This window comes from Chlorocebus sabaeus, chromosome 23, assembly GCF_047675955.1.
Source record: "Chlorocebus sabaeus isolate Y175 chromosome 23, mChlSab1.0.hap1, whole genome shotgun sequence".
Lineage (NCBI taxonomy): Eukaryota > Metazoa > Chordata > Mammalia > Primates > Cercopithecidae > Chlorocebus > Chlorocebus sabaeus.
In genome coordinates, this window is record NC_132926.1 from 48,222,970 (window position 1) to 48,241,525 (window position 18,556).

The following is an 18,556-nucleotide window of genomic DNA, read 5'->3' on the forward strand; positions in this document are numbered from 1 at the left end:
ACGTGATTGTAGGGCTGCTGGATTTAGAACCCTCTCATGAGATGAAGACACTTGCTCAGCTCCCCTCCCTGGAGCTCCACTGTGTATTCATCACCAAAATGAGCAGCTCAGGCATGCCCTACCTAGGCTGCTTTCTGACCCTTGGACACAGGGACCCAAGAGAGCCAGCTTGCGAATCCTGCCCAGCGGTTCCAGAGAGTCAGCCTTGCTCAGTTCTGGCTCCCTGAGATGTTTCCTCCCTGTCCCCTCTCTCACAAATTAGCATTCCTTTCTTTTTAAAAATCTCCAAACAGCTCTTGTGCTCTTGCAAACCACACTTCCTCATAATGAATCATCCCCAGAGGGCACGTCTTCATGCAGTCTTTCCTACTTCCTTATGGTTCTGGCAACTGAGTAATCAGAGATATAAGAGCCCTTGTTCCCTGCCATAAAGTAAGTTTATAGAGATATAATTAGCAACAATATTATCTTCATTTGGACTTAGCCATGCTAAATGTCCTATAAGAGTTGTTTACGAGGCGATATGAATGGTAATGGTATTAATAACGCCATTAGCCAGAAGTATCAATATTTTCCACCACTTACTGCCTCCTAATGAGGTTGCGTGTGGAGTTCTGGGGTGGGGATGAGCTGGCGGATTTATAGGAAATTGTAAGGAAGCACTTAAGAGTCATTAAAAGGAATTTGGTAACCTCAAGATGTAGCCCCTTGTCCTTCTTGGAGTTAGTAGCTCAGGGAAGGTCTTTATATGCACAGATACAGCAGCCTGGATGTGCCTTGCTGTTTGAGAGGTCGGACCATGGGCCTTGCAGACATACCCTTCCATGGGATCCTGCTCTCTCGCTACCTCCTCTAGGAGCACTCAGATAACTCACTGGGGCTTAAATCCATCCACCTAGTGGTGGACAGCCTTGGCTCATGGGCTGTGTGGAACCACGGTTTCATTTTCAGTATCTTTTACAACAACAGGGCAGAAATAACTTGCACTCCCCACCTGCTAAGGGTCTCAGCCCTGTGTTTTTCAGCACTCTGACAGGTAGTGAACATCTCCCAGATGCCCCTATAATTATAGTGGGGAGAGCTGGGAGGCCCTGGATGCCCTTTACAGATGGGGAAGCTGAGGCTCAGAGGTGATCTGTTCTTGGTGAGTGGCCAAGCAGAGAACAGAGACCATCTCTCTGAGTTCGCCCGGACTTTAAATAGATGGATGGGAGAAAAGAGGAAGCTCCAGTGCCAGGTGGCGGGTGCTTCAGGCTGTGTTGCAGAGTCTGGGGTGTTCACCTAATTGATGAGGACTCCCCTAAATGAGGCAGAGCAGCGCAGAGGAGGGAGCGCTGGGACTGGAGGCAGGAGGCCAGCACAGGTGCCAGCTCTGTCCTTTCAAGCACGGCCCTGCCTGAGGCTCGGTTTGTTCAATTGGGAAGTGGGGATGATTTTCTGTCCTGATGGTCTCCGTGCCTGTGAGAATCACATAGAAGGCTTGCTGAGAAAGCATTTGTGCTTCTGTGTCCCTTCCCTGGCTCTGGATGGCTGGGCAGAGATGGAGGGAGAGTGAGTACAGTGAGGCAGGGCCTCGCCCCAGCCCTGTGCTCTTGTTGGCAATGGTAGCCCCCTGCTTCCTCCATGTGGTGGTGCTTCCAGACCTGGTCCATGGCAGGGCCTCTGACAGCTGCTTCTAGCCATGCTGGGCAGCACCCCTGGGTACAGAGAGCCAAGTGGCTGGCTCTTCTGACACAGGCACATCCAGATTTTATGGCCAAGAAGCCTGCTCAGTCAGGGATTAACTCATCACTGAGGCAGCTCCAGATCTCACACCCCTCTGATCCTTTTACCTTGACTTGGGTACTCAAGTCTGAGCACAAAATGAACACCCATGGTTCTGGGTCAGGGCTATGACTATCTCAGTAGTCCATTTGTCCACTGATGTGAGGACATGCTTGTTGATCTTGTCACTGGGGCCTGTACATGTCAGGGAAGCATCCTCAGAGCATGTCTGAGGGCAGAGGTGGGCCCACTCCTCATCCTCATCCAGGATAACCTTGACTGTCACTAGGGGGGATTCCATCCCTTAGTGGGGGCTAGGGTCTTGTTCAAGGCCTCATGGGAGTCTTGAGCCAGGGCAGATCACTGGATTCCCAGACCCAGAGCATCTTCTCGGCAGTGGGACTATAGCTATGAGGGTGGAGGAAGGCTGACCGGTCTCCCTGGAGCAAACCCCAGAGACCCTGTTTCTAGGAAGGGCTTCTTCCTCAGTCCCAGCAGCAAGGCTCTAGAAATGGCCTCTTTGAGGAGAACAGACTTCATAAGAAGAATTGGCATGAGGTTCTTCTATCTCTCCCCGGGCTGGGACCTTTGGAAGCCAGCAGTTCTAGCTCTTTTCTACCACTCTCGGGGCAGCAGGGGCAGTAAAACCATGAACCCTTTCTCTCCCCCAGACAACACGAGGAAAGCATCTGTCAGCTTGTGAACTCCTGAGTGTTGGCAACTGTATCTAATTCCTCTCCCTGCTCACCTTGGTGGACCCAGTAGGTGCTTAATATAGAGCAGGTGCTGAATAAAGAAATGGGAGAGCAGGGCACAGGGAAGGAAGGGCTGTTTGGTTTGGGTTTTGGTACCAGAAACAACCATGAAATGTTTGAGCTTTTTCTTTCTTTTCTTTTCTTTTTTTTTGAGACCGAGTCTCACTCTGTTGCCCAGGCTGGAGTGCAGTGGCGCGATCTCAGCTCACTGCAACCTCTGCCTCCCGGTTCAAGCGATTCTCCTGACTCAGCTCCTGAGTAGCTGGGACTACAGGCGCATGCTACCGCACCTGGCTAATTTTTTTTTTTTTTTTTTTTTTGTATTTTTAGTAGAAACAGGGTTTCACCATGTTGGCCAGGCTGGACTTGAACTCCTGACCTCAGGTGATCCTCCCACCTTGGCCTCCCAAAGTGCTGGGATTACAGGCCTGAGCCACTGCGCCCAGCTGTTTGAGCCTTTTCTTGGAGGAACATGAGCAATCCCTCTGAGGATCACCTGATGAAATGGTGCCTTTCGGAGGTCCCAGATGAGAAGCACGTGGCCCCGGGGGGGCTCTGCCATGTGTTTCCACGCTCCCCTCTGCTGGTGAGGCTGCCTGCCCGCTGTTATGTGGTTCCTCTCAGCCCCACTCAGATCCTATTATGCCAACGCAAATTGAGTTACAGCATCAAAAGCTCTTTGTTTAGTGAAGCAAGCACTTCGTATTAGTTACTACATCTATCTTATTATTTTGCATCGTCTTTGCTAGAAGCCTGCATGCGTGTCCTTGAGGAGCAAACTGTAAAGACAAAGTGATTTATGAAATCTATTTTGTATTTTTGGTTATTCTTGAATGGGATAAACAGTGGTGTTGGGGCTTCAGTGTTTGCAGAGGAGGGAACCAGCAGTCCGGTGTTCCCTTGAGCCTGGAGGGTCACGGTGCCCATAGTGCCTGATGCACAATTGGCCGAGGGTGTGGCTGGGTTTTTTCTAGAATTTAATTAGGCACAATCTGTTACGAACAGTTGACAAATAGGGCACTCGTTCCTACAGAATGGATATAGTGATCTGAGATTAAGAGTGCCAATTCTTTGCATTTGTATAGTTTAAAAAAATAGCACTTTTTCACGTTATAAAAGTAATATGGTGTATATTATAGAAAATTTGGAAAATAGAGACAAAGCACAGTGAAAAATCCCATGTCTGAGATGAAGCATTGTGAACACTTTAATGCACAAACTTTAGGATCCACTAGGCACCTGTGTCTATGTATACCTATACGTATGTACTTAGAATTTTTATCAGACAGGGGTCAAAAGCGCACTTGCTCTTTCCCCTCACAGTCCTGGTGTCTTTGGTTCCCCAGGAAGCTGCCAGACACATCAGCTCACATGAAGCCAACCTTGTTCCCGGCCCTTGTCCTCCGCTAGGGTATCTTCCCCAGCTTAACACACAGCAGAGGAGGGCAACTGAACACTGACCGTACGTTCCCAGCCCACAGGTCTGTGTCCGCCGGGGTGGAGTTTCCATGTTGCTGCCAGGGACAGGAGTTGGGGTGGCCAACCCTCTGGATTCCCTCGATGGCTCTGTGACCCAGGAGATACCAAGTGTTCCGCATTTCTTGGCAGCTGTCTCCCGCCCAGGGGGTTAGGATAGCTATTGATGCACCGGGTGTGGCTGACCTCTCAGGTTTTGAGGCAAATCCTGATCCTTACAACCTGCAAGACTCCCAGTTGTACCTGTGCCTCATGCTCTGTCCTTTGTCAAGCCTGGGTCGTCGACGATGACCCTCTCCTGCTTGAGGATGGCTCCAGGGAGGTGTGTGATCAGCTTGTGTACAATGTACAGAATTTTGGTGAGATGGTATGGAAGAAAACCATGGCTTTGCAGGTCTTTTCAGCCTGAGGAGGAAAGTCATACTAGAAGAGTTCACAGACTTGGATGTCTTCTCTCTGGCCTTGAGAAAAACTCTTCGCTTGGTCACTGAAAAGTGATGTTTAAAGGATCTCCATGTTGGTGCTGATATATAAGAGTATTTGCTCAGTGTCCACTCTCCCTTTTCCTAGAGAAATCAATCCTCCTGGTCAGAAACTTGTGGTCCCAAGACTGTATCTGCATCAATATCAGCTGAGCTCAGGGGCAGTGTCGGGGAGGCGGGCGTCTGCGACACTCCTTAGTCAATATTCTCTGACCTCCCAGCTCACCCTGACTTTGTTCAGTTGATCGCCCCGCTGCTGTCAGGAAGGCCTGTCCTTGAACATGGTTGAGCGATTCATTACCTGTCGGAGGCAGCCGGGTGTGTCTGTGCTGGGGGCTCGCTTAGTTGGCTTAGTAATTAAAAGCAAACAAAGCCTGGATGGAGACCTATTGGTGCTGCTGGGGGCGCTGAGGCAGAAACAAGCAGGCAGGAAGCCAGGTCCCAGAGCTGAGGACGATGCAGTATCATAAGAGGTGACAGAGTGCTGCTTCCCTGAGTGGGGAGAGCAAATGGCTCCTCTGCAGGCCGTCTTCACGGACCCACGAAGTTCCTGCTCCCATCTGGGCCTGGGGCGGGACTGTCACTGGGCGTGCCATTGGGCCTTCTGTGGTGAGAGGGGAGGAGGGCAAGGCCTGTTCTCAAATCCTTGCCCTGCTGGGCCCCTTTATTGGAATCACACTGGGTACTGGTGACATCCTAAGAAAAGACAGAGTTGTAGTTATTAAGTCAGTGGCAGTGGTGGGATTCAAACCCAGTACTTCCTGACTCTAAACACCAGACTCTTGCTTTATTCCCATAGGCTGGATAGGTGGGCCCCTAAAAGGTGAGCCCCATGTGTATGTGACTTTACTTGGAAAAAGAGTTTTGCAGGTGAAATTAAATTAAGGATCTTGAGATGGGGTGATACTCCTGGATTACCTAGGTGGGCCCTGCATCCAAGTGTCCTTGTAAGAGAAAGGCCAAAGGGGATTTGAGGCACAGAGAAGACACAGGAAGAGGAGGCAGTGTGGCCACAGGGGTAGAGGTTGGAGTGATACAGCCACAAGTCAAGGAATGCTGATGGCCACCAGAAGCTGGAAGAGGCAAAGGCAGCTTCTCCCTTAGAGTTTGTGGAGGGAGTCTGGTGCAGCAGGATTTTGGACTTCTGGGCTTTGGGGCTGTGGGAGAATCATTTCTGTCGTTATAAGCCACCCCATTTGTGGTCCTTTGTTACGGCAGCCACAGGAAACTAACGGGTGGCTCAGCACACGTCAAAGGCTGGGATTTGCAGTCCCTCTGCAATCACTGTGGCATCTTTTTAGATATCAGAGGCAGTCCTGTCGGGCCGAGCGTGGAGCCATGTGGCGCCATCTGAATCCATCTCTCCAGGCCTCCGGTGACATCGCAAGCTACCCTAGTCTCAGTGTCCCCTCATGTAGCCTGGAGTCCCCAGCCATGGAGCACAGTGGAAGCTGACCTGATGCTGCATGTACTTTGTGAACTGATTTTGCTCAGCTCAGAAGTTGCCTGCTTCTCACCTGGAGGCAGTGGCAGGAAGTTGGTGGTGTTTGGGGCCTTTTGCCCTGAAGTGGCACACCCCTTCTGCAGCCTCACTGGCAGACGACCTCACAGGAAGGTTATAAATAGCAGCCAGGGATGGGTTCTGAGTGCCTCGAGGTGGAAGCACAATACTTGATGACAGCTGAGTGCAGGGGGAGACAGCTTGATGCTGGGGGCCGCGCTTCTCTGCAGCTCTGACAGTAATCAGAGCAGGCAGATGTCACTGACAGCTGGAGCTAATGGGCTGTCAGACAGGGCCGGACCAACCTGGGACATCCTCCATGCTCCCTGGCATGTGTCCAGTCCAGACCGAGGGCACTCAAGCATGGGACGCCAGGGGAAGGGCTTTGATGCCTACTGGTGAGGGCCGTGCCCCTCCCTGCCTGGTGAAGCCTCATTAGGAGTTGGTGGCTCTGCTGCACCCACCCCACCTGGGCAATTTTATTTTTCATCTGTGGGAAATGGTCATTTGAATTGTTGATGAGAGATTAAAACTAAGCTAATTCAGTTCAATTTCTTCAATAGACAAAACTATTGATAATTAACCTAGTAGCAAAGGTCAGTGCAGTGGTAAATGGCTGCAGAGGCAGAGGAATTGCAATGAGGAGATATTAGTTTGTGCTAACATGGAAATTAGACAAGAACCATCTTGAGAAACACTTTGAAATGAGTTCAAGATTCTAGACCAAAGTTTGGTGCCCACCTGAAAGACCTGCATCTCAGCCTTGGGACTTCTCGAGCAAAGGGTTGGCTGGGCTTGTTTCTTGACTATGAAGTCCTGAAAAAGGAGTGAGCTGTGGTTTCTGGGGGGTGTGTCCTTCAAGGTGGCATGGGAGTAGGGAGACCCGAAGCCTGGTTTTGACTCCTGGGCAAGGCACCGAGTCCCTGAGTGACCTCTGTGTCTCTGTGAAGGGAGGAGGTGGAGCCAGCCCACTGAGCTTCTTCATCTCTGCCACCCCAGACTCTTGCCCTGTGGTTGTAATGAATGATTCCAGGGACACCAAGAAAAGGCAGGCAGGAAGCTGTGTTGCCCTCTCTGTTTTTACACACAGCCACCCTCTGAAGGAGATTCACTCTGTGATTTTTTGTCTGTCTGTGGAATTGGGTGTCTTGGTGGGAGTCCTGGACTCAAGTACCATTCAGCAACCTTGGCAGGTCAAAGGGGCTCAGCCACTGGGCATGGTATGTGGTGGTTTTCCAGTGCATGCCTGGGTCCACCTCTCCCCTGCTCAAGGATGCCTGTGTGCTTTGGGCAGGAAAAGCCGAAGTTGGTTGCTTTGGCAACGTGGGTCCTGGTGAGGAGCTGGCACACAAGTAGGTGCTTCCAGTGTGTCAGAGAAAGGCATAGGGCCTTCTTTGCCCCGAGTCGTCTTACTTCTCTGATGGAGCTGAGTGATGCATCACCTCTTGTTGAATGGTGGTGAAATACAGTCAGGTACTGTGATACTGTGAAATATACATTTGGTCTTCATCCCCCTTTCCTGGCACAGAGCTCCCGAAGCCCTTGGAATCTCCCGAAGCCCTTGGAATCTCCCGAAGCCCTTGGAATGTCTTTTTTCTGCTTCTGAGATGGCTGCTGGCCCCTAGATAGCCTTGCGACAGGGGCACATGCCTTGTTCTGTGGATCTCTTCCACCTGGATTAAACTGGTAAATGTCAGTAAAGTGTTTCCCTGAGTTCTGTGAGCTGCTATAGCAAATTAATTGAACTCAAGGAGGGGGAATGTGGGAACCCTCATTTATAGTGGGTCCATCAGAAGCATAGGTGGCAACCCACTACTTATGATTGGCATCTGGAGTGGGAGCAGTCCTGTGGGATCTGACGCTCTCTCCAGGTAGACAGGGTCGGAATTGAATTGAAGCTGGTGTCTGCTAGAGAACCACCTGCAGAACTGCGTGGTGTGTGAGAAAACCCTCCCGTGCGTCTGGTGTCAGAAGCCTTCTCTTGAGTGGCTGGGTGATGTGGGGGCAGAGGGAAAAACGCTTTGTTCTTTGTCCTGTCTCTTCAAAGGTATTTATCTCAGAACACTAAAAGTGGCTTTCAAACATCTATTTAGTAGCAACATTCTTTAAAAAATTAAACCTTATGAGGAAATTCAACATGTAAGACAAAGAAAAGGGGAGCTGTTCTGCAGGGGGGAGTTGCAGCCCTCCCATCTGGCCCTTTCTCCCCAGGGGCAGGCTGGCTTTGGAGGGGGCATGAGGACTTCCCCATGCTCCAGTTCCAGGGTATGCTGACCTTGGTCGGTAAACCACCCAATCAGCCTCCTCATTTTACAACAGAGGGACTTGAGACAAGAGAGGGGAGTGGACTGGTCCATGTGTCCCAGCAGGCTCCTGGCAGGACTCCCTTGGTTTCTAGCTTGGTGGAGGAGCGGGGAGGGAGAGGGGGGTGCTCTGTCCGGGACACCTTACTGCCTCTCTGGGAAATATTCTCAGCCCTGCTGGGTGTTTGAGTCTCTGATATCCTGAGGATCTGGCCTCTAGTGAGATCTCCCCTCTGTGTGACAAGTCCCGTAAGATTGACTTTCAGACTAAGGCCTCACCACTCCCTCTGTCCGAGGGGGCCTGAACCAGCCCCTGGAGAGGAGGAGAGCGCAGGGCTGGGGAGAGATTCTCGGTACAGGGGCATGGTTTAGGGCTGTGCTGAAGTCCTTTCCTGTGGAATGTGATTGTTGCTCAGGGGACTAGAAGGGCTGCTGTGGGACACTCTCTTCTGATGTTTTCATTTTAACGTATTTCCTGGGGTGCTGAAGCTACTTTGGAGAGGAGCTGATTGGGACCTCCGAATGGCCCAGGAGCGTGGTGGTGGCCAGCTCCTGACCCTGCTTTCTTTCCCTGTTTTGTTCTTGCTCATCCAGAAGTTCTTGACTTCTTACCTTGAAGGTTTGTCTCCTGAGTGCTGTGGTGCTTGATCACCTTCTAGTGTGCCACATGCTTTACCTGTTTACCTTGTCTATTGTTCATGGTCGGTTTCTGTGCCCATGTCCCCAACCCCACCTCCCGCCCCCACATGGAAGCTACTCCGGGGCAGAGATACTGTCTGTTTAGTTCACTGCAGTAGTTTAGGTAAGATCTCTATGGATATTGTTAAAAGGACTAATGAATAAATGAATCACATTTCCTTCCCACGTATCTTCAGACTTTTGGCAGATTTACCTCTGGGAGGTAACTCTCTACTCTTTGTTTTTTGGTTTTGGACTTCCTTTTGCGTGGCGTTAGAGTTCATGCATCCGAAAAAGGATGTGTAATGTCTGCTGAAGGACTAAAAACTATTTCTTAAAGATGGGATTCATATTCTTGTTGAAATGTTGCCTTTCCAGAAGCGTTGGTGAGTGTGCCTTTCCATGACGCCCCCTGGAATGTTCACATCCTTAGCTTTCAGGCTTCACTGGGGACCCTGCGTGATTTCCCCACGGCTCCACCCTCACCTTCCTTAGATTTCTGCAGTTTTAAAGTCTGCTCTCCCCTCTCCGTAATGAAGAAATAAACAATGGTGCTGTATGTGACCCCTGATTTTAATTGGATTTTAGAGCAATTTTGAGTGAATGAATGAAGTTTCTGGGCTCTGAGAACATGCTCTTCAAATAATGAGCTGAAATGATTACATTAATTTCCTAAGGACCTCTTCCTTCCTCTGCTCAGATTATTTGCAGACACTGGTCAATGCTGCATATAAATTGAGGTCTCAAAAGGCTAACTTAACAATTAATCGGAAGCATCTCCAAGCCCCTAAAAATGGAAATAGCTCCACAAATGGAAGAGGAAATCTACCTTCAGAGACCTCTTGTTATTAAAGATGTGCACTTTGGATCCATCACGGGAATCCGGGGTGAACTCTGTTTATCAGGGTCCAGGGGGTGAGGAGTGTTCATACATCAAAGACATAATTCTAAGCATTTTGTCATATCAGCTTTTCTCTTTGTTCTTGCAATGTAGAGTCTTGGAGGAAAGTCATCTTCATCACTCAGGAAGTGCAGAAGGTTTGATTGAGAAATGTGCCTGAGTGTGACCCCCACGGTCACTTGTCTTCACTCTTCCCTTCTCACTGTGCCCCCATTGGGCTCCTGTAAGACCCTTGGTGTCTGATCCTCCTGTCTTTCGTGTTCCTCCTCCTTGCACCGCCACACTCTGGCAACTGAATTTCCGACCAATCTCCTTGCCTCTGGTATCTCACTCCTTGTCCTTTCTGAGCATGTTGCCTGGGGCCATAATTATCCTGCTCAAGAATCCTCAGTGACCCCCTAATATACCCACAGGATGAAGTAGGACCTCCTCCCTGCTGGCTTCTGGGCCCTGTTAGATCCAGCCTTGCACCTCCTCCACAGCGCCCTCTTCCCTTTCCCCACATGTGCTCAACTCTCCACTTGAGCTGGAGTCTTCACAGCACCTCTCACCCCTGAGCACACACACTGACAATTCCTGCCTCTGACCTCTTGTTCCCACAGTTTCTAGGGTGGCCCATGTTACTTATTATCCCAATCAGGATTATTCTGGTAAGGAAAAGGGACACTGTTAATAATTATGCTGGAATAATGGGTGTGTATTGAATTGTCCCAGCAATCCAGGACATGTGGTCACTGTAGCTATGTCCTACCCCTGTTTGCTTTCACTTTTCATCTTCATTCTCCCTCCTACTACATTCCGCTTCTGTCTCTCTCGTCCTTGATGGCTCATTTCCAGGGAGGGTCTGTCTTTAGCTCAGGCTTATCAAGAACAAGATGAGAAAGAAATCATGACCTTTTGCTGAAGGCATGATATTAGCATGAAGCCCTCAAGAAATTCTGCGACTAACCAGAAAAAAGTTATTTTTTTCTAAAGTAAGGGTCTTCTTCCTTTAATCAGTATTTTTACAATTTAATAATTTCTTTCTTTCCTTACCTCCTTGTGAACTTTTCAAAGTTTGGCAACAGCCTATGATATAGTTTGTATTAAACTTTTAAAGGGATACATTAAAACAAGTTTTCAGAAAATGTATAGTTTTCAAACACAATCAATGTTTTCTCTTATAACTTCCCTTCAAATCTTAAACATTTCCTATTATCACCCTTTTCTGAAAATAGCAGCTTATTTATTAGAACACACTATCAAAAACATACATTGCATTGTTTTCTAATAGTTTAATGAATCTTTTTTCCCTCCAACACGTTGAGAAGTCCCCAGGGAGGGGATATAAGATATTACATGTCTTGGTTCCTCCTTGGTCCCTAGCTCAGGGCTGGCCACAAAGAGTTGGTTTCTGCTCTTTAGTTGCCTACAAGAGAAAGTGAAACACGAAGCCTAAATTCCAGCACTTACAAAAGCTCAAGCTGCACTTGGCTTTGGGTTTGGCGAATGTTGTAGAGTTGGAAGCCTGTCGTATTGTTCTTCCTGTAAAGTAACTATTTTCTCTCTGTTGTACAGAGGATAGCAAACACTGTAATGTATAAATCACAGACACGAAATTGAAAGACCATGTACATGATCCACAGAGAAAAATATACATAAGTGGAGTAGGGAATGAGGAGGTTATGCCGGTACCAGACAAACCTCTGGTTTCAAGGGTGCTTCCCTCCCAAAGGGAAGAAAAACAATGTTGTAACCAGGAAGAATGTGCCCTCGCAGCTGATGGCACTATAATAGCATAAACAATGACAAGTTCCATAAACGTCACAAATGTGGGAATTTGCCTTGAAGTTCCTTCTGGGATCTAATTTAAAGGCACATCTTGTTGAAACTGAGGTCATGAGGGAAGCAGAAGTACGTGGAGAGAAATGCAGCCTGACAGCTGGACTCTCCCAGCCGGCCCGGGCAAGCTGCGCCGCTCTGTGGGGAAGGACTTCTGGGGGAGGAGGTGTTGGTGGGAAGGGGCCCTGGAGGACACAGGCCTCTGCGACTGCAGCCCCTCAGGCCTGCTGACATGAGGCACTGCAGAACCTGCGCGGTGCCATGCTGGGAAGAGGATTTGGAGCAAGAAGACCCAAGTTTGAGTCTTCCTTCTGCCGTTTTCTGTAGTCGTGTGACCTTGAGCAAGTCAGCGTGCCTAGGAGTGGCCACCTCCTCACGTGAAGAATGGAGCTGAAGCGAATGCCTGACGGGGCTGCTGTGAGGATCAAACGCAGCAGCCCATCTCCACGGGCAGGGAGGGTGGCTGCCATGCTGTCATTTGGTTAGCAAGGAGGTGCTGGCCAGGAGCAGCTGATGTGGAGGTCCCTCAGCCTGAATATTCTTCATGTGCAAGGCTTCATTCAGGATTTTAGTTTTTGATAAACTGACTATTGCTTTTCTTCTTTAAAATCAGAATTGGAAATTTGAATGTGGAAACAGGAGGTGTCATCTGGAACAACGCGTGGGCAGCCTGGTTTCATCTTGATCTGTGGATGTATTGTGAATTTCTCGGGTCACCTAAACCTACCTGCGACTCCAACAGTGCTAGGAGTTTAGCAAGTGAAGAGCACACAAACAGACACTTAAATTATAGCCTGCAGTTCAGTGCGCCCCTCAGGCTGAGCGTCCTTACGCAGAGAGGGTGAAGAGCCTGGTGTGGGTTCCAGGAGGTCAGAGAGGCTCCTGAGAGCTCAGCAATGACACCCCTGTGCTTCTCAGCCACTGAGCAGAGTGGAGGAGCAGGGTGGGAGCAGGGAGCTGACAGAGGTTTGGTGGTCCGGGTATCCCTGAAACCTGTATCTAAAAACTCAGAAGGAAAGGCTTCCTCCCAAGGGCCCTGCACCCAAAAGCTGTTCCTGTCCCCTGCCCAGGCTGGGAGAGACAGAGGGCATGCCTGTTTATTTTCAAAGTGAAGTTGACTTCACTCTCTTGTTCTAGGTGGTTCTTATTTTAGCTGAACTTTGTGCATCTCTCTCCAGGGTTGGAGGGAGGTGCTCCATGCAAACGTGAGGCAGCGAAACAGCAGATTCCGACCCAGCATTGAGAAAGGATTGGGGAAGCTATGTGTGTGGGGGTTGGGCACGTGGGTGGAGGGCTGGGCGGATCTCCTTGGGTCTAGAAATTCTGCTGTTCTTCCTGGAAATTGTGTTATGTGTGTTTGGGTGTGTGTGTATGTATACATATATATGTGTATGTGTGTATGTGTGTGTATATATAATATCTTCTAAAACATCTTTTGCTGGACTTTGTTGGAAGAGAAAGGCTGGGTGGGGGGCTTTAAGCCAAGTCCTTGTCCGAGACGAGTGAGGTTCTTTTGTGCTCAGAACTGTGGTACAATTCGTCCTAGAAAAGGAATCTGAATTGAGAGGGGATTTGGTGTGAAGCAGGGGAAGGTGTCGGGGTGCATAGATCTGTTCATTAGGGCAGATTAAAGTCAAGCCTCCCCTGAAATTGGTGGAAAGCGCTTGCAGCCCTCTGTGGTTTGGAAGATTATGCAGCTATCACAATGCACTTTGTGAGTAGGCTGTGGGGGCTGGATTTAATTTTATGTCCGCCGGGAGATTCTGGCAGTGTGTTTCTGTGGTGCGGAATCATTATTTACAATGAAACACTTACACGGAAGTAGTAAAGTTAATGGAGGTTTCAGTGGAATTAGCCTTGTTAAGTTCCCCAGTGACAGAGCCGGCTCCCCTCTCCAGTAACTAGATCCAGCAAGGAGGCAGCACGCAGAGCTAGTGGAGTTTGGGATGTGGATGAAATTGGGAGTGACCCAAAGCAGCAAGCCCCAGGCCTTCAGTACTGGCCTGCAGCTGGGCTCTGTGATGGGGCTGCCTCTCTGGCCAACAGTCCCTGCATGGCCATGCTGTGTGTTCCCAGTCCTGGCAGCTCCTTGCGGAGTAAATGCTGTTAATCCACAGCCCGTTGTTGACTCTTGCTGCTGGTGTCAGAATTTCTGGGACCTGGAGCATGCCGAGGGCTGTGAGAAGGTCAGATGTGATTCACCCCCGTGCTCACGTTCCCTAAAGTGTGACAGGACTGCACCACGTGGAAGGAGAGTCATTCAGGTGGGCCGCATGCCATGAGATTCTTGGATCGAAGTTCTCTTGGACGAGGTTGCCATGTTTACCCCCAGTTCCCTGGGCTTAGGAGCCAGGCAGATATGGGTTTGAATCCAGATTCTACTGGATGACCTTGAACATGTCATGTGTATTCTCAAGATTCATTTTCTTTATCTCTAAAATGGGGCCACTATTTTTGCTGGCATCATAGGTTATTAGGAGGATGATGTGACTTAGGGTATGGAAAGCACTTAGTACTGTGCCAGGTCATGCTGTTTCTTTATTCTCTGTCCCAGCTTTCACCCGCCCCTCCATACTCTGTGTTTCTGGGCCAGAACACCCACAAACTGCATTTTCCGGGCTCCCTTTCCAGTTGGCTCCCTGCCAAGTTCTGCCCACGGGAGATCAGAGGGCTGGAAGACAGAGGAGCCTTCCTTCTTCCTCATTCTCTTGCTCGTTGTCTTCTTCTAGGGGTGTCTCTGAGGCAGGGGCAGCTGTGGTCCTTCCTCCATGCTCTCAGCTCCTGGGACAGAAGCCGGTCCTCTTAGACTTCAGGTCTAGGTCACGTTTTCTCTTGTCTTTGTGAGTCCCAGCCCTTGGGGAGATATTGGCTTCCTGCATTACCTAATCTTTGGTCACTCTATCTTCCTTCTTACTGTCACAGCACCTGGTAAGCAATTCACTGTGCGAAAACTTCTCTATTTGAAGGACCTAGCATGATTTCTGCTTCCCTGACCGGACTGTGACTGATACAGTGGAACTCCCATTAGTTATAACAAGTGCATGGCCTTGGAGTCAGACAAGACAAGATTTGCACACCCTGGCTCCACTCCTTACTTGCAGTGTGACCTGAGCCTCTGTGTTTGCATCGGTAAAATGGGGATGATAATAGACTCAGCTTCATAGGGCTGTCGCAAGGATTTAAAAAGATAACAATGGAAGTGAAAAGGTTAACACAGTGGGACAGTGAACATCAACACAACCTGAGGGTTTGTTTCTAGATGTGTGTGTTGCTTTCTCAGGTTGGCCCAGGAGTGTTGGGGATGCCCCTGGGAAGGGCAAGTGAGGCAGTGGGCCTGGGCCTGGGTATCTGTGGGCAGCAAGGAGCCATGGGAGGCTTGGATGGGGGCTGCCTGGAGTACAGCAGTCTTTACACCCCTGATCTCCCTGTCACTTCCTCCCAGTTTGGTTCAGAGCTTCAGCTAAGCACCAGAGGCTAGGCCCTCCCTGGGGCCACCTGGTGCCATGGCTTTTTCCCCAAGTCTCCAGAGCTCAGGTAAGAGAGGAAGGGTCGGTGCCTCTGTCTGAAGAGTCGCTGGCAGTGTGGCTTTTAAAATCTACTTATTCATTTCACCTAATTAGCCAATGACCTAACACAAACCTATAATGTTATTTTCCCCTCAGAATGACACTCGTGGGATTTGGAGAGCTACAGTATTTTATCTGCTGCTCAATGGCCAAACCTCTCAGCACTTACTTGCTTAGACAGTCCAGTGGAGATTGGTGGTGTTGGCCTTGCCCGGGGGTTATCTGGGAGTTGCAGGGCCTGGGAGCCGATCGATGTGCCATCCTTCAGGCTCCTGTGGAGTGCCAGGTCAGCATCTCCCCTGTAAATGGCTTTCCCTGGGCTTTTCATCTCTAGGAGGGAAGAGTTGTGCTGAGCAAACCAAGACTGTGCAAACTTTGGAAGGATCCAAATCAGCAGAGACAACCTGCATCCTAAGCAGGTCACCTGGGCAGTGTAGACTGCCCACCTGACTCCACACTCGCAGGTCCTGCCTTTTCCCAGGTGGTCCTGGAGACCCGGAACTGGGAACCACATATTTGGAGTAGCTCCAGCAGCCCAGAGAGCAAGGCCTCCACTCTACCATGTGTCCTCACTGCAGGGAGCCCACTTGCCTCACAAGCGTCCTCGCCTTCAGACAGGTCAGCTTCCAAGGTGCTCAGTACGGCCCCTTAGTCTTTGGCTACTTTGCTCAGGCCTCCTGTCCATGATTGAAGATCCTATTTGTTCTGTAAGGTCTAAGGAACCTTCCCTGGCTGCCCAGAGCCCGCTTAACTCTGTCTTTCTTGTCTTCCTCTGTATTGTATAATAGATATGTCATTATGTTTTCCTTTAAATGATTCTCCAGGTCTTTGTAAATGTCAGGCTGGAGTGTCTTTGTTGGTCTCTATAATGCGTGGGATTGCCTGGTCAACGCTACAGGAGTCTGGACTTCCTTTTGGGGCCCTTCGTACAATTCTGGGTACTTGTTTCAAGAAGACAGAGCTTTTAGGATATTGCTGTGCGGGCCAATCACCTAAGCTTTCCCACCTGTGGATCAGAGAAGACTATACACTAAATGTTTTCAGACCTGACTTTGTGGCAGAAACACCTGGGAAAATATTTAAAAATACGAGCCCAAACCATACCCCTAATATTCTGCTTTAGTAGATTTGGAGGAAGGGCCTAGGGATGTGTATTTTAAAACCAGATTCCCCCAGGTAATTCTGATCTCCAGTGTACCAACCCTGGCACATGAGCCAGCCAATTACCCTTACCACACGCCACATCTTACATTTCTGAGGACAGTCGTATTTCAAGCATTCTGTTCCATTGCTCCTATAAACCATGGAAATAGTTCAGAACGCCTTAGGCTTTTTACCCAAGGTGAATCTCTCAGGCTACCTCTCAAACATAAATCAGGCAGGAGGCATTCTCAAGATCTCAGGTCCTGAGTTAGGAAATGGAAACTGTACCCTTCCCAGAAAAATCATCAGGAAGCCTTTGATTTTTAATTCTCTTGGTAGCTAAGATTTGGAAGCTACTTTAGCCAAATAGTTCAAGAATCTCCTCTGCTGTAGTCACTCCCTGCGAGATCCCTTCCAGCTACAGGAGCTCACTCTTTCGCCATATTGATGACTCCAAGAGCAGCCTGACCCTGACCTGTTAGAATCTTCTCCATTAGAGGGTCAGTATCCATATCTCTGTCCTTTTAGGCCACGAGTCTTATCCTAGAGTGGTGGTTTTCAACCCTGGCCGCACCTCAAAATCACGTATTGATACTCGCACTGAGATTTGGATTCAGTTGTTCTGTGGTGAGGCCCTGGGTTTGGTTCCGATGTGAGCTGGATTTGAGAAGCCCCTGGAACAAGTCACGTAGCTCACATACATGTGTGCAGTATGAGGGGAAACAAATTGGAGCAAAATTTAAGAAAATAGAAAACTTAGGGCACAGTTTAGAACTTCCCTTACTATACTCTAGTTATTTCTCACCACTGAGGTTTCTTACTCCATTTTCCAGATAATTTTAAACTATGTTTCTCATTGTTGCAATTTGTTTCAAAATGACACTGATGGTGGCCACCCTCTGATCCCTGCTTGCTGACTGGACAGACTTCCGCTCTCAACAGAGTTGCTTGGTTTACTGCTTGCCTTTAATGCTGCTTTTCACTGTCTGTGCCTTCTCTGGCCTTTATTTTTATTGTGAGGGCAAGATTAACTGTTCGGTCCACTAAGTCACCTGAACCTTTTCTCTCCAGAACATCAAAAGAAAGGAGGAGAAGGAAGTCTGCAGCCATCCCTTGTGTTTTTCTCCATCATCTTTTTTCTAGTGTGACCTAGCTCCTGGGCTGGGTGGTGTCACTCTCTGCTATGGTGTGCCAGGGACATTGGCATGGAATACAGATTATCCACCAACGCCCTCCAGCCACACCCAGGGACTCCTTTCCGATTCAGTTTCCAAGACAGCAACGTGCTTGTTATGGTGAGCACTGGAAGACCGCTTTTCACTTTCCACATGGCTTCCCTGCAACCTCCAACCGGAAGATGCACATCCTGCCCAATTCCTCCCTTTCTCCTTTCCAGACCCATGTATGAAGATCCAGCCAGCCCTCAGGAAAAACTCACTGCATCAAATTCAGTTAAATTTCTCACTCTTCCCACATTGGATCCACCCGAAGAGGCAAGCCTGAGAAGTATTAGTGTCAGGTTTTGCGTTCTCACTTCAGCAGGTTGTTGCCGTCCTTTTTGGTGACAGTCCCTGGTTTCCCAGCCCCTGTTGCATGGTGTTTAGCCCAGTACAATAAGCTAGTTGTAGGAGTCAGGGGAGAGATTTGCTAATATGAAAGTGTATGATTCCTACACATGCTCAGATTTCCAAATAAGCATATTGTATCTTTGCAATGGAGTTGCTCTCACCCTGTGCAACTGGTTTATAGGATTCATTAATTCTGCTATTAGAAACAGATCCCTATTGAAGTCAGTTAATAAACTGTAATAGTCTCTTGGTGAACTCAAAGCCAGGAAATATAGGAGCCTGATGGTAGCAATGCCATGGGGAGTGGGGGGAAACACTGCTTCTGTTCCTTGGCAGGGAAGGGCTGGTGCCCATTATTTACACATGCAGCAAATTTAAGGCAAGCCATAGGAATGTATTGCAGAAACATAGGGGAAAAGAAGAAAAATCAATGCAGCTTTTGTGTTTTAGTCTTATGGCAAGAAAACCTGCATTGTGTAAAAAGACTAAACATATGAGAACAAAATGCATCCTACATTTGACATTATGCTCTCCTCGAATCTACATGTGTGAAGCTTGGTTATTTTTAGGTCCCCACAGTTCAATATAGCAGCCATTA